The sequence below is a fragment of the Amblyomma maculatum genome, chromosome 1 (assembly GCF_055883805.1).
Source record: "Amblyomma maculatum isolate TAMU_Amacu chromosome 1, ASM5588380v1, whole genome shotgun sequence".
Lineage (NCBI taxonomy): Eukaryota > Metazoa > Arthropoda > Arachnida > Ixodida > Ixodidae > Amblyomma > Amblyomma maculatum.
In genome coordinates, this window is record NC_139344.1 from 313,968,708 (window position 1) to 313,982,742 (window position 14,035).

Below are 14,035 nucleotides of genomic sequence, written 5' to 3' on the forward strand. Positions count from 1 at the left end.
TCAAGGACGCGAAGGTCCCGCTGCAACAGGCAGCGGATCAGTTGCTGCTGCCTCTTGAGTTAGGGGTTGAGGCTGGAGATGTGCGGGATCTGCTGCCCTCAGCACAAAGGGAACAAGGTGTTGCCGATTCCGCTGCAGAATCGTTCCTCGCTCCGTTTCGACGACGAAGGACCTTGGACGCTGTGCCTTGATCAGAACTGTAGCACGCACCTGGTCGGGTCGAGCCCAGACCTGCTCACCAGACTGAAGTGATGGCAGATCCCTGATGCGAGGATGTCGGTTGAAGTCATTTGCAGTCCTTTTCTTGTAAGAATCATCTCTGAGGGCTACCTCCTCCCTTTCGGGCCAGTGTGGACGAAGCTTTTCATCCGGCTTTGGGACTCGAGTTCTCAGTCGCCTTCCCATGAGCTGAGCCGGGCTGAAGCCACTCACACCTGGTGTATCTCTATAGCCGAGAAGGGCCAAATGAGGATATTTTGCCTTACGGAAGATGTCTTTCACAGTCCGGATCATTCGCTCTGCCTCTCCGTTAGGCTGTGGGTAATGGGGCTACTGGTGATGTGGTCGAAACCATAAGATGCGGTGAATGCGGCAAATTCGCATGAAGAAAATGGCGGACCGTTGTCTGACCACGGCCGGTCTGAAGGGAGAGCGCGCGCTCTTTCTTACGGCCTGCCTTCTCAATCGCCGCGGAAACAATGGGAACTTTTCTCCTTGAGTTACGCTCTCCGCCGCCGCAAGGGGCGCGACCTGCTCACTGTTCGCTCCGCATCTGCTTCAGCGGCGGCGGGTGGCTTTTGCATGGTTTCGCGCTATCGCTCGCTTGTTTCGTGGTGAGTGCAGCCCCTAAATGAAAGAACACGGAAGGTAGATACTGCAGCGGCATGTCTTCATCTACTACAGACGTGAACGGAGTCTTTATTATATTTACACTGTCACTTAGCAAACGTTCGACAAGCATATGACATACATTGCGGCATGGTAGCTACTTTTGTCCATTTTAGTCCGAATATTTCCCAAGCCTGTACAAGAATAGGAATAAAAAAAACTGAATGAGCAGTGATCGCATCGAAGCTTCTTCAAGGCTAACATGACAGCAACTCGTCTGCAACAGCAAAACCGTCTTTCAGCGCTAGATGCGAAACCATATGTAGCACCGAAGATGAAAATAATTTCATAAAAATGTAATGTAAATTGAAAAATGCTTGCATGATATAAAGTATTAGTATAACAGTCAACGTAAAGACTGTAAGGTTGAGTTTTCAATGTTATTATTATTTAAGCATTATTTTATTTTGCAAATAAATGCTTTTTAATGAAATTTTACATGATATTGATGCTTATTATTAAATATGATGATGATTATTATAATAAGCATGATATGCTTATTATGAAAGCAATAAAGAAATGGTTTGATATTCATGACATCACTTGTGCTGTAAGCGGTAAAAAGAGGCTAATAAATGACGCAGCTGGTGATACACGATTGCAGTGGCTGACAAACGAGTTCGCTTTCTATAGCGAAAGCATCCAAGAAACTTCCAAAGCGTTAAAGAAGGAAACTTTCACCGATGCTATTCATTACGAGTCTATTGTACAAGTGGTAGAATACCTCCTGGGGAAAGGTGTCGGCTCCGTCCTCACCAGGAAACTCAATAGTGGCCCCATTGCGGCTCTCTTAGGGAAAGTAAGGCTAGAACGACATGCTAGATGCGAGGGCCATAACAGCGGCACTTGACCACATTGTAAAGACGGACGTTTCATCTTGGAGCAAAATCAAAGCAATTTTCATCGATGCCGAAGAAATCATTTCTGCTCGGCCACAATCAGTAACTGAGGAAATGAAGGAATTGTGATGGCATCTCCTGTCATCCCATTACTGTCACATATTCCGGTTTGGCTTACGTCGATGGATGCATTGATAAGATCAGTCACCTCGGGTGTGATGCTGCGCTATCTTTCTTCAAACTAGCGAAATCAGCAGCCTCATGTACACTCTTCTACGAGGACAAGAATTCTAGTGGACTGCATTATCCGAAACCAGAGTTTATTGCCCTATTGGACAAGGTTTTCCTAAAAAAAAAAAAAAACTCGTGCATCTACCACACACAAATGCTCTCGAAGTACTTCAAATCTTGATTCAAGCAGCGCAATCGAGAATTCGCCATTGCTGAGTTGCCCCGAAGGAATTAACAGCCTATAAGGTCCGCTTTTTTGATATCTGAAAAATTTATCAGAATCCTCCTTGTAAATTATTCCAAGAAAGTGGCAGAAAGGCATTACAGGCCAGCTCCCTAACAAACCGGCCAGGAAGATTAAGACTGAACTCTCTAGCCGCAGGTCACGTTTTGATGAATAGGTGAATATGTAGTACAATGTATAAATTTGAAGGACAATTGTTTTATTGTTTGCCGCTCTTTTCAATTAGGCATAACCGTTCATGCCCATTTCCTTGATTAAAAGTTATTTATCTATATTAAACCGAATACACGTACGTGCGTCAGTCGCGAGACTACATATACATATTCTGTCTTTCAACTGACTGAATTGTTTTGAACGAAGCTAGAACAGCTCGCTCCACTCGACAACTGCAATTTTAACTATATGCGTAAATTTTGTTCCTTACTTTGAATCTGATGCGCGCCATGAATTTTCGCCGGTGCCTCTTTTGCTCTAAACGAAAACACAAGCTGTTAACAGAATATCGAGCCAACAGTTTCCCATGCACTCACGTCAGGTCGCGCTACACCTGCTTACAGCTTTCGAAAGAACACTGCATAGCCTGATAAATTTATTTCTGTACAAAAGTTCTTTATTCGACCGTGCTCGGCCGCATTGACGAAGACGCGCGCGCGCGCGAGCGGTGTTAACTATATTATATTCCTCTACACGATAAATCTTAGACGCTGATTACTGCGTCTTTGTATAAACCGTAAGGGGTAAAATGTCAGGACTCGCCGATTGCAACTGAGGTGGGCGGAACGAAGAGCGAGCGCGCGTTTCCCTTGCGCGTGAACGGCGGTAGCAGAGGCGCAGCAGTGGGGCGGTGGCGACCCCATCGAGGCGCGGCGGGCGGTGGAAACAGACCCCATTGGTGAGGCCGTAAGAGAAGAGAAGCGCACTCTCCTTCGAGACCGGCCGCGGTCTGACTTAACCTGTTGCGGTATCCCATGACGGGCGAACAGGCTTTTGAGCATCTCAATGACCACTGGAGCTGTTGTACTTTACAGTGTCATCACCTCTGGGAACCGGTAGTAGTAAGTAGTCCACTACCATCAAGAAGGTTTGATAATTGTGGTGGAAGAAGTCCATGCCCAGAACTTCCCAGGGACGACCAGAGAGGTTTCTAGGAAGGGCTGGTTCCGCTGAATTCACTCGAGTAAGGGCGCACCTTTCACAGCGTTCTGGCGTCGACCGGCCGTCGCGAAATATTTTGAGTCGCAGCATTATATTGACCATGCCTTGCGAGGTAGCCTGCCCGAGTGAGCATTCCTTGTCTGCGTCCTCGGACTAACGAGCTAGCGTCCATGCTTCTTTGAGAGTTAGCTTCCGGGAGCAGACGCGTGTCGAACAATCCAACGACAAACCTGTCTCGGACCAAGCGTTCTTCCACCGCCGGTGACGGGTAGTTGCAACGTTTGACTAACTTGAACAGTTCGGCGTAAAATGCGTCGACAATCTCACCAGGGTCCATATTCCGAGTTTGTGGCGCTATTGAAGTGTCGTTATCTCACGTGACCTCGAGTCATTTGATTGGAGGAAACACCGGAACATGATGTCGCTGCCTCTTCTGGTTCCGTAGTAGCCACACCCGGTTCTGGCTTTTTAACCAATCAGATGGCTCGAGGTCATTTGAGATAGCGACACTTCGATAACGACGGAAGCTCTGGTTGTTGAAAGCTCTTGTGAAAGTGAGACGACATATAGAGCTCATTACAGGTATGCACGAAGTGCTCGGAGAAGCGTTTGACAACTGCCTCGTAGGAGGCTAACACGGCACCGTCGAGTGAAAAGGTGTCTAGCAGCGAGCGAGCTTCCGGGCCCATACAGTACAGAAGCGTATATACTCGCATGTCTTGCGGAGCGTTCCGCAGTTCGGAGACAGCGCCACAGTCCTCGAAGCGAGTCTTCCATGAAGACCAACTTGCAGGGTTGCAGAAGTCGAACGCGTCTGGCGGTTGCAGAGTGAGCCTAGCCACTGGGCCTGCTGGGCGCTTTCATTCTGGAGCATCTTTTTACCGTTGACGGTCGTTGAGAGCTGCTTTAAGACGAGTTTTTCATGCTGCTTTCACTTCTGACACCATGCTGCATGGGCGTTCCCGTGTTGTCGTGCCAGGAGGCCGAGAGAGAGAGCCAGGCAACCACACCGCTCCAAAACCAAGCACAAACTGATTTATTACAATACTCCCTGGCTGCGCCTCAACTTAGAGGGCGCCACTATTAAGTTCATAGGTGGCAACCCCAACACTCAGGAGCCTCGCAAACTAAGGTCTGGTGAAGACACACTTGGGACGTAGGTCACCGCCGCTTGCGGCGAGGGGCTAGCCTGCCACAGAATTTTTATCTGTTGTAGGCCGTCATTGCACCCGCCACCGTTTCGGTGGTGGACGAAGGCTGTTACGGCGCGCGTCTTTCTCTCACTCTTCCTTTCCGTTCTTCTCTATTTTCTCTTCTGTCTGCACGAGGAAGCGGTGATAGCTCAGCTACAGAGCCAGTAGCAGGCCCGTGCATTTTCTTTTCCTTCTTCCTACAGCAACAGCAACATTGTTGCTTCACAGCCTCAGCCGTCAGGTGGTGCGCTTGTTGCTGTTGAGCGGAGTTCTCGCTCCGCCGCAAGGTCTCCCAGGCTTCTCTATTTTTTATCTTTTGCTCGGTGGTGTTGGCGGTGAAAAACTTTTATTCAATAATATTGACACGGCGCATTCCTCGTCATCGCTTTGGGCTTTCGCAAGCGCTATGCCTCATCGAGACGAAGAAGCCGAAGTTTTGGTGTTGAGCCGCTGGCCTGACCTAGCTCGCTGCCACTGTGTGACTTCTTATCGGGGGCTTCTGCTAAGACCTCAATATTGTCACGTCTCGGTAGAACGCCAAGGAGGGCCTAGCGATATATCGTTTGAATGGGTCTTGCGTTCAAGCTTCTTTCTTTTCCAGGCTCGCGCTTGTCGTCTCAGATGTCATCTTTTGCGTCGTCTTCTATGCGTCATTTGCCCCCCTCCTCAGGAAACATCGTCTCGATGAGATCAGTCCGAGTTGTACGGCTTCATACGCACAACGTGGACGACGTCTGCTTGTTGCTGGCGTCGCTTTGATCTCGACACCTCGTCTGGCACCACCTCATAAGTGACGTCGGTTAAACGTCGCTGAACAACATAGGGCCCGAAGTATCGCCGTAATAGTTTTTCGGAGAGTCCACGGCGGCGAATAGGCGTCCAGACCCACACTTTGTCGCCAGATTCGTACATGACATGTCGATGTCTATGATTGTAGCGTCGTGCATCATGCTCTTGCTGATTTTTGATCCGCACACGCGCTAGTTGTCGAGCTTCCTCTGCACGCTGAGCGAATTCCTCGGCATCCTGATAGAGATCATCGGTGTCGGCATTCGGGAGCAACATTGCATCCAGTATAGTTGTTACTGGTCGCCCGTGAAGGAGGCTGAATGGTGTCATACGAGTGGTGTCTTCGCGTGCCGTATTGTAGGCGAACGTGACGTAGGGAAGAATTTCGTCCCAATTCTTGTGGTTCACGTCAACGTACATGCAAAGCATGTCTTCGATGGTCTTATTAAGGCGTTCCGTCAACCCATTGGTTTGGGGGTGATAGGCTGTAGTTTTACGATGACTGGTGCCACTGAGGCGGAGAACGGTCTCCAAAAGTTCGGCCGTAAATGCAGTTCCTCGGTCAGTTATAATAAGTGCCGGAGCGCCATGCCTCAGGACAATGTTCTCAACGAAGAACCTAGCTGCTTCGGCGGCGGTACCCCTTGGCATAGCCTTGGTCTCCGCGTAGCGGGTTAGATAATCGGTGGCGACAATTATCCATTTATTCCCGGCTGTGAACGTCGGAAATGGTCCCAGGAGGTCCATGCCGATTTGGTTAAAAGGTGTCGTTGGCACTTGATGAGGGTGGAGTAGGTCAGCTGGTTTTACAGGGGGTGATTTACGGCGCTGGCAGTCTATGCACGTACGCACATAGTGTTCCACTGTCGCCGGCAGTTTTGGCCAGTAGTATCCATGCTGTACTCTAGCCAAAGTGCGGGTGTAGCCTAGGTGACCGGCGGTTGGCTCGTCGTGACACGCTTGCAAAACTTCGCTGCGGAGAGCTGATGGGACGACGAGTAAATTACTGTTTCCCCCAGGGCGGAAGTTCTTGTAAAATACGTTGTTGCGAATAAAGAACGAAGGCATTACTCGGGCGAAAATCTTAGGCACAACCGTAGTTCGCTTTTCCAAGAAATCAATAAGAGGGAGCAATTGCTGATCCTCTCGCTGCTGTTGGGAAAGCGTTGCGTCATCTATGACACCTAAAAACGCAGTGCCTTCATCGGTGATAGTGGAAGGTTCGACCGGCGCTCGGGAAAGGCAGTCAGTATCCGTGTGCTTCCTTCCAGATTTGTAAATAAGGGCCATGTCAAATTCTTGTAATCGAAGGCTCCAACGCGCGATTCTCCCTGAAGGGTCCTTTAGGTTCGTCAGCCAACAGAGAGAGTGATGGTCGCTAACGACTTCAAAGGGGCGAGCGTACAAATAAGGGCGGAACTTCATAACCGCCCATACCACTGCAAGGCATTCTTTTTTGGTTGTCGAGTAGTTCGCTTCTGCTTTAGATAGGGTCCTGCTGGCGTAAGCAATTACTTTTTCCACACCATCCTAGCGCTGCACCAGCACAGCACCTAAGCCCACGTTGCTGGCATCCGTATGAAGCAGTGTAGGGGCGTCGTCATCAAAGTGTGCCACGACAGGTGGTGTCTGTAAACGCCTCCGCAGATCATTAAAAGCTTGTTGCTGTTCTTCACCCCAGCTAAAGACAGCGTTTTCACGCGTCAATAAAGTTAATGGCCAGGCAATTCGTGAAAAGCCAGCAATAAACCGACGGTAATAGGCGCAAAGACCCAGGAAGCGCCGCAATGTCTTTTTGTCCGTAGGTGTTGGGAACTTGGCGACTGCGGAGAGCTTTTCAGGATCAGGCCGGACACCTTCTTGGCTAACGACGTGGCCTAAGAACTGCAGCTCCTCGTAACCGAAGTGGCACTTCTCGGGTTTTAGGGTGAGGCCCGCAGATCATATGGCCTGAAACACAGCTAGCAAACGGCGTAGATGCTCTTCAAATGTGGCCGAAAACACAATCACGTCGTAAAGATACACCAGGCATGTTTGCACTTAAGTCCTGAGAGCACAGTGTCCATCAGCCTCTGAAATGTTGCTGGTGCCGAGCAAAAACCGAACGGAAGCACCTTAAACTCATACAATCCGTCGGGAGTGACGAATGCTGTCTTCTCCCGATCCCTCTCATCTACTTCTATCTGCCAATATCCACTTTTCAAGTCCATTGATGAGAAGTAACGTGCATTTCGTAGGCGATCAAGGGAATCGTCGATGCGAGGAAGAGGGTACACGTCTTTTTTAGTCACTTGGTTGAGCTTGCGGTAGTCTATGTAAAATCGTAAGCTGCCGTCCTTCTTTTTAACAAGTACCACGGGGGAAGCCCAGGGGCTCTGTGACGGCTGGATAACGTCGTCTCTAAGCATTTCGGCCACCTGGCGCTGAATAGCTTCACGTTCTCTCGGAGCCACATGGTAAGGATTTTGTCGAATAGGGCGAATCGAGTCATCCGTAATGATTCGATGTTTTGTCAAGGGCGTTTAGCCGACCCGCGATTCGGAAGCAAAGCAGTCTCGAAATTGATCTATGAGATCCAAAAGGCGGTCCCGTTCTGAAGAAGACAAATTTGGACTCACATCGACGATGGTTACGGGCGTCTTGCACATTGGCCCTTTCTGTTGCAGTGAGAAGCAGTGCTGCGCATTTGGGATGCTGTCGAAAAAGGCCACAGTTGTGCCTTTCGGAATTTGCTGACGCTCGTCGCTCAAGTTTGTCAGCAGCACTTCGGTCTGTCCATCGGTCAAGTTGACTAGTCCCCGAGCTATAGAAACACCTCGGCTTAGTACCAGGGTGACTGCCCTTTCGGCGATTCCATCGCCGGTATGCGCCACGTCGCACTTCACTTGAACAAGAGAGCATGATCGCAGAGGTAATATCACCGTATCCTTGGCGACGCGTAAGGGCATCAGTGGTACTTCCGCATAACCAAGGTCTCCCCGATTCTTGGTGAAGGCAACGACGCTGTCCCGAATGCTGATTACAGCCCCATGAAGGCGCAGAAAGTCCATGCCCAAGATGAGGTCTTTACAACAGTCAGGGAGAATAACGAAACTGCCAACTAACACCGCGTTTCCTATTCCGATCCGGGCAGTGCACTTCCCTGTCGGTGCCAGTAGCTGACCCCCAGCACTTCTAATTACTGGCCCAGTCCATTCGGTTCTTACTTTACGCAGCGTATCAGCCAGTTTCTGGCTAATAATTGAAAACTCCGCTCCGGTATCCACTAGAGCATGTACCTCCAGCCCGTCAATAGAAACGGCGAGGTCAGCACTAACAATTTCTTCCGGGTTGCTCATCTCTCTCGGCATTTGTGGCGGAAGTGCGGCAAGGTCGGCGCTGTCAGCTTCGTCGTCGGGGCTGCTCATCTGGGGCGGCATTTTCGGCGGTAGTGCGGCAATGTCAATGTTAATGTTAACAGCGGCGTCAGAAGCACATGTTGTCGGCGGTTGCGGCGGTGGTGAGGGATTTGGCACTTTTCGACTGGTTGCAACCTCCCCTCGCGAGGTTGCGGCTGTTAGTTTCCCCGGTGAGGGCTCGGGAACCGCTGTCCGCTAACGTCAGCAATGCTACGACGCATCGGCGAAGGATAACGCTGTGGTGATGGGGAGGAGCGGTGGTGGTGGTAGAAAACATTTATACAGGACAAATACAGGAGGTTATGCGTGAGCTGACCCTGAAGGGGCCAACCCTCACAAACACTAGGTGGAGGTCCCTAGTTCGGGACCCCAGTGGCGTCTGCCGCCGCTCGGGCTCGCCCGACTAAGGCCCGTTGGGCCTTCAGGTCGGAGCAGCCGAGCAGGGTCGCCTCCCAGTCCTCCCGGGTTGGGTTGGGGTGAGGGGGGATAGCCGGATTTGAGGGGCAGGCCCACACCATGTGGTAGATGTCCGAAGACACCACCCCACAGTGCGGGCAGCTGCCAGAGAAAGCAGGGTCGAAGTGTTTTAGAGCTGCCGGGCACAGCAGTGTGTTTGTATAGAGGCGGAGTAAGAGCCGCTCATCCGCCTTTGAAAGGCCTTTACATGGGCGGGGAGGAGCGGCGGCGGAAGCCCGGGGATTTGGTTTGCCTCCTGACCGAGGGTCGTCCTCGATTTGGGCAGAGTCGGCGTTGAAGTGTTGGCGAGCAGAAGCAGGCGGAAAGGCTTGCCCCTCTTCGCGGTAGCGGCAGTACCGATACACGTGAACAGGTTGTCCGTAGTAGAAACAGAGTGGCCTGTTATCATAACTGCGCCACCTGTCAGTTCGGCATAGTTGAAAGTGCCTGGAAGGTGCCCACTGAGGTCCATGGAAGAACCGCGTCTCCTGACGGCTCGATGACCTCGGCGTAGTCTGGAGGCGGGCTACGAAGGACTGCGGCATAGCTCTCGTGCTGCGGCTCGTGGTAAGGTGCAGGAACGTCGGCCGTGAAGCTGACCGGTTGTGGAGCGTGGTATGGCTCCGAAATATCTGTCGCGTTGTCGACGGGGTGAGACTGGTTACATGGTGCAGACCACGGTGTTAGAAGTGGTGCAGACCGTGATAAGGCATACCGAATTTCATTCCTGACGGCTTCCACAAGGGCCTGTGATGACTGAGCCTTCGTAGCCGTAATTCGCTGGAGCTCCTCAAGGACAATTTCTCTAATGAGGTCTTGAAGAGTGGTCCTATCGGTTGCATTCAGCGCCGCCGCAGTCGTCGAAGCGCAGCTAACGGGTCGGTTGTACTGGCGGCACCGGTCTTGTAGGGCTCGCTCTATAGCCGTAGCGTCCTTAACGAACTCTCTCACAGTTTTAGGTGGGTTGCGTACCAAGCCGGCAAATACCTGTTCTTTGACACCATGCATGAGATGCCGCAGCTTCCTTGGCTCACTCATATCAGGGTCGGCACGGCGAAAAAGGCGAGCCATGTCTTCCCCAAACCTAGCCACGCTCTCATTCGGCTTCTGGATGCGCACTTCAAGCAGGCGCAGCGCATTGTCTCGTCGGTCAGTTCTCGCGAAAGTGTCGACCAGCTGGCAGCGGAAGTCATTCCATGTGGATAAACTGGCCTCGTGGTTTTCGAACCACGTTCTAGCATGATCCTGAAGGGCAAAATAAACATTACAAAGCTTCTGGTCTGCGCTCCACTGGTTGATTTTGGCCACTCGCTCAAACTGGTCGAGCCAGTCAAACGCTTCCCCGCGAAAGCACTCTGGCACCTTGGTGTTCTGTAGAGTCACCAGCGTAGGGTTGGGATTTGCCATGGCTTGGGAGGTCTGAGGAGCTTGGGCGTTTGAGGAGTCGTTCGGAAGATGGCTGTACTCCGGCGCTAGGCCTAGAAGGCGGCGGCTAGCACGATGGACAGGCGTGTCGATGTTTGGGATCCGCTGTGGACTGCCGGAAGGAGTCTTATGCATACCCCAGCGCGCTCCACCAGTGTCACGTCTCGGTAGAACGCCAAGGAGGGCCTAACGATAGATCGTTTGAATGGTCGACCAGAACGAGTCTTGCGTTCAAGCTTCTTTCTTTTCCAGGCTCGCGCTTGTCGTCTCAGATGTCATCTTTTGTGTCGTCTTCTATGCGTCAATATTTACATGAGAGAGAGAAAAAAAAAGGAGGTGGAGGCCGGCATTAAGGGTCATCCTCTTACAAAATTTAGAAGGGGCCCTTAGTCCGGGACTCAAGTTTAGAAGGGGTCCCTAGTCCGGGACTCCTGTGGCTTCCGCGGCAGCTCGGGCCCTAGCCACGAAGCCGATGTGAGCGGACGCGCTTCGCTTCGGCTCCAATTTAGACAAGCTTCTGGCCGGATACAATTGCCCCATTCCGCATATGTTGGTGCATTCTGCAAGATCTCCCTGAGCAGGATCTGTGGAGGCAAGTCTGTTGTCCGTGAGTGCCTTCTTTGGCCGCCCGTGGATTGTGAACTGCCAAGCGGACATCGCGGAGCTAACCCTAGCTCCGGGTTATGAGCCTTACGCCGCTTAGTCATGACCACCATGACCAAGAGTGTGATGAAGGGGAGCACGGAGGTCGGCGCCAGCCACACTGTCGCGTCCGGCGTCATGCCATGCTTATTCGCAAGCAGCTATTGGAAGCCACTGACGAGGAAGGGCAGTCCACGCAGATGAATAAGGGCCCATCCACTCACGGTCGCGGCAGTAGTGACGAGGCGGAAGGTGGCCGTGGCCAGACATCGTCCACCGTCGCCAGCGGAAGGCCGTCGGACAATTATGCGGAACACCTGGAAATAAAACTCGACGTAGGCGGAGAACAACATCAAATCGAGAAGGCTTCGGGCGTCGATTATTTCTTGATCCCTGACGGGGGGTTCTTCACCGACGCCGAAGAGGCAAATACCAACCAGACAGAGGACTTAGACGACTGTCCATCGACGTTCTCGGACTCGGAAGGATCGGTTAGACCCAGGAGTGGACTTAATCGGACATCGGCTCAAGGTCTGGCGAATATTCAAGAGACGAACGAATTTCCTGCCGCGTCGCCGGTCAATATGAGCCCCGGACTAGGGGAGGCAGTGAACGAAGCCATGGAGACCTCACCACCGCAGCGGGACTGCGAGGCCGATATCTACCCACTGCAAGACGAAAATGCGGAGCGTTGGACGCTTGTTTCTTCCAAACGGCGCCCAAAAAAGAAAGGCTCGAAGTTCGCTGTGCCGCATAGCGACGTCATTTTGCAGCCAGGCGAGCCCCGGAAAGAAACAAGAAACAAGATAGCGCCGAAAGCCGCAGCTGGCAGAGCAGTGGCGCACGCGAATGGTGTGACGCGCTCTATATCAAAACATCTGGCGGGAGCGCAGCGGCAAATAAGGCCACGTCCGCCGCCGCTACCGAAGGATGATATCAACATCATCTACCGCCCCAAGGGAGGTATAAAAATCAGCGAAATCCGTGTCGACCAGGCAACGCAAGCCCTCGTCGCGGCCAGCGGAGGAAAGATCAAGGAACAAGACTTCATCATGAGACTCCGGTCCGGTTCGAACATCATGATTGCGAGCACACCCGACCTGGACATCGCCGACGTGCTCAGGAAGATCGAAAAGCTCACTATACATGACCAAACCTATGAAACCAACACCTATCCAGCCCTACCGGATGACCTCAAGCGTGCCGTCATCCACGGCGTTATGCCGGGGCAATCACCGGCCCTACTGAAATCGAGGCTCCGGCTTCGATCCCAAGGAGTGGATATTCGCGAAGCGAGAATGCTGGGCAGGTCGGAAACGGCGCTGATCACCTTCGACGGCCCGTATATCCCGCAGTGGGTCATTTACCGTTCTGGAGAATTCAAGACCTACCCATATCGTCCTACGAGGCAGATCTGCTACGTATGCGGAAAGCAAGGCCACCGTTCGGACGTCTGTCCAACGCCGAACACCAAGCTCTGCAGGACGTGCGGCACACACGACCCACCAGCAGGGTACCAGTGCAAGGTGAAATGCATGGTGTGCCAAGGCGACCACGTCACCAGAGAGTGCCGTCGACACCTCAAGACTACTGACGAGCTCCGGGGCAGCACGACCGGCGTCCGGCAGTCCAGGCAACAACACTGACAGCGGCAGCAGCAACAACAACTGCAGCAGCTGCAGTGAGAGCCCCAGCAGCAATTGCAACAATTGCAGCAGCAGCAGCGGAACCGGAACCTGAGTCAAGAGCGCCGAACCAGGTGGCTGAGCTCGGAGCGGGACCATGGCCGCTCCTCGAGCCAAGGCAGTAGCATAGTGCAAGATCGCAGCCAGAGCAGATCCAGGGAGGACTCTTTCCCGCCGCTAAACCGGTCACTGGCCAAGCTGGAGCAGCAACAGCAGCAGTCGTAGAAGCAACAACAGAAGGGCGGCGTTAAGGTGAGCTGGGGAGCGGGCCCTCCAAACTCACTGTTTACGCACTCGGATCAAAAGAATATTACGCGTAACTCGGAAGAGGTTAAAGCTCTAAGAGACGAGAATGCATATCTCCGTAAAAACGTCAATGACCTCATTAAAGAGATGCAGGCTCAAAGAACAGGGCAGGTACCGTGGCCCCGATCCCGCCGGCAGAAGTGCAACGACCCCCGTCCGCCTTAGACGTGAGCCCTGAGGAATTAAGAGCTTTCATGCAGCACGTGGAGAACTTCACGGTTCGCATCAAAGAAGAGTTTCGCAAAACTCATGCAAGATTAGATGCTATGTATGTCAAAATCAACCTATCAGAACAGAAAGTCACGTTAATAGAGCAAAAAGTTGCGTGGCAGGACCAAGTCAAAAGCCAAAATACTCGACGAATAACAAACGAGGCCCGGGACAGGCTCATACAAGAGCGCCGTTTCGTCACTTAAGGTTCCAATCCGAACAATGCCCAAAGCCATGGCTAAACAAACACCACTAGAAATCTGGCAATGGAACTACAGGGGGTACCGCCAAAAACAGGGACTCCTAATGCAGTTTCTACTCACGCAAGGCTCCACACCCGATATAATAGCTTTACAGGAAACTAACAAGACGCCGACACTCAGGGGATATACGTGCTACGATACCGGACGCACGGCAACCCTGGTGAGGAAAAGTTGGTAACCAACGCCCATGACCCGATTCCCAACACGAAAATTGAGCACTTAGTGACGGAAATTATTCCCAAAAAGAAGCACAAGGAAAAGAGTGTCTTTCTCGTAAACCTCTATAGCCCGCCTCGCCAGCGGGACGCAAA

At 52.1% G+C, this 14,035-nt stretch overlaps 1 pseudogene; it reads right to left on the minus strand.

The window, feature by feature from the left end:
• LOC146207150 (uncharacterized) lies at positions 1–11,400 on the minus strand (annotated as a pseudogene).
• Positions 11,401–14,035: the final 2,635 nt, after the last annotated feature.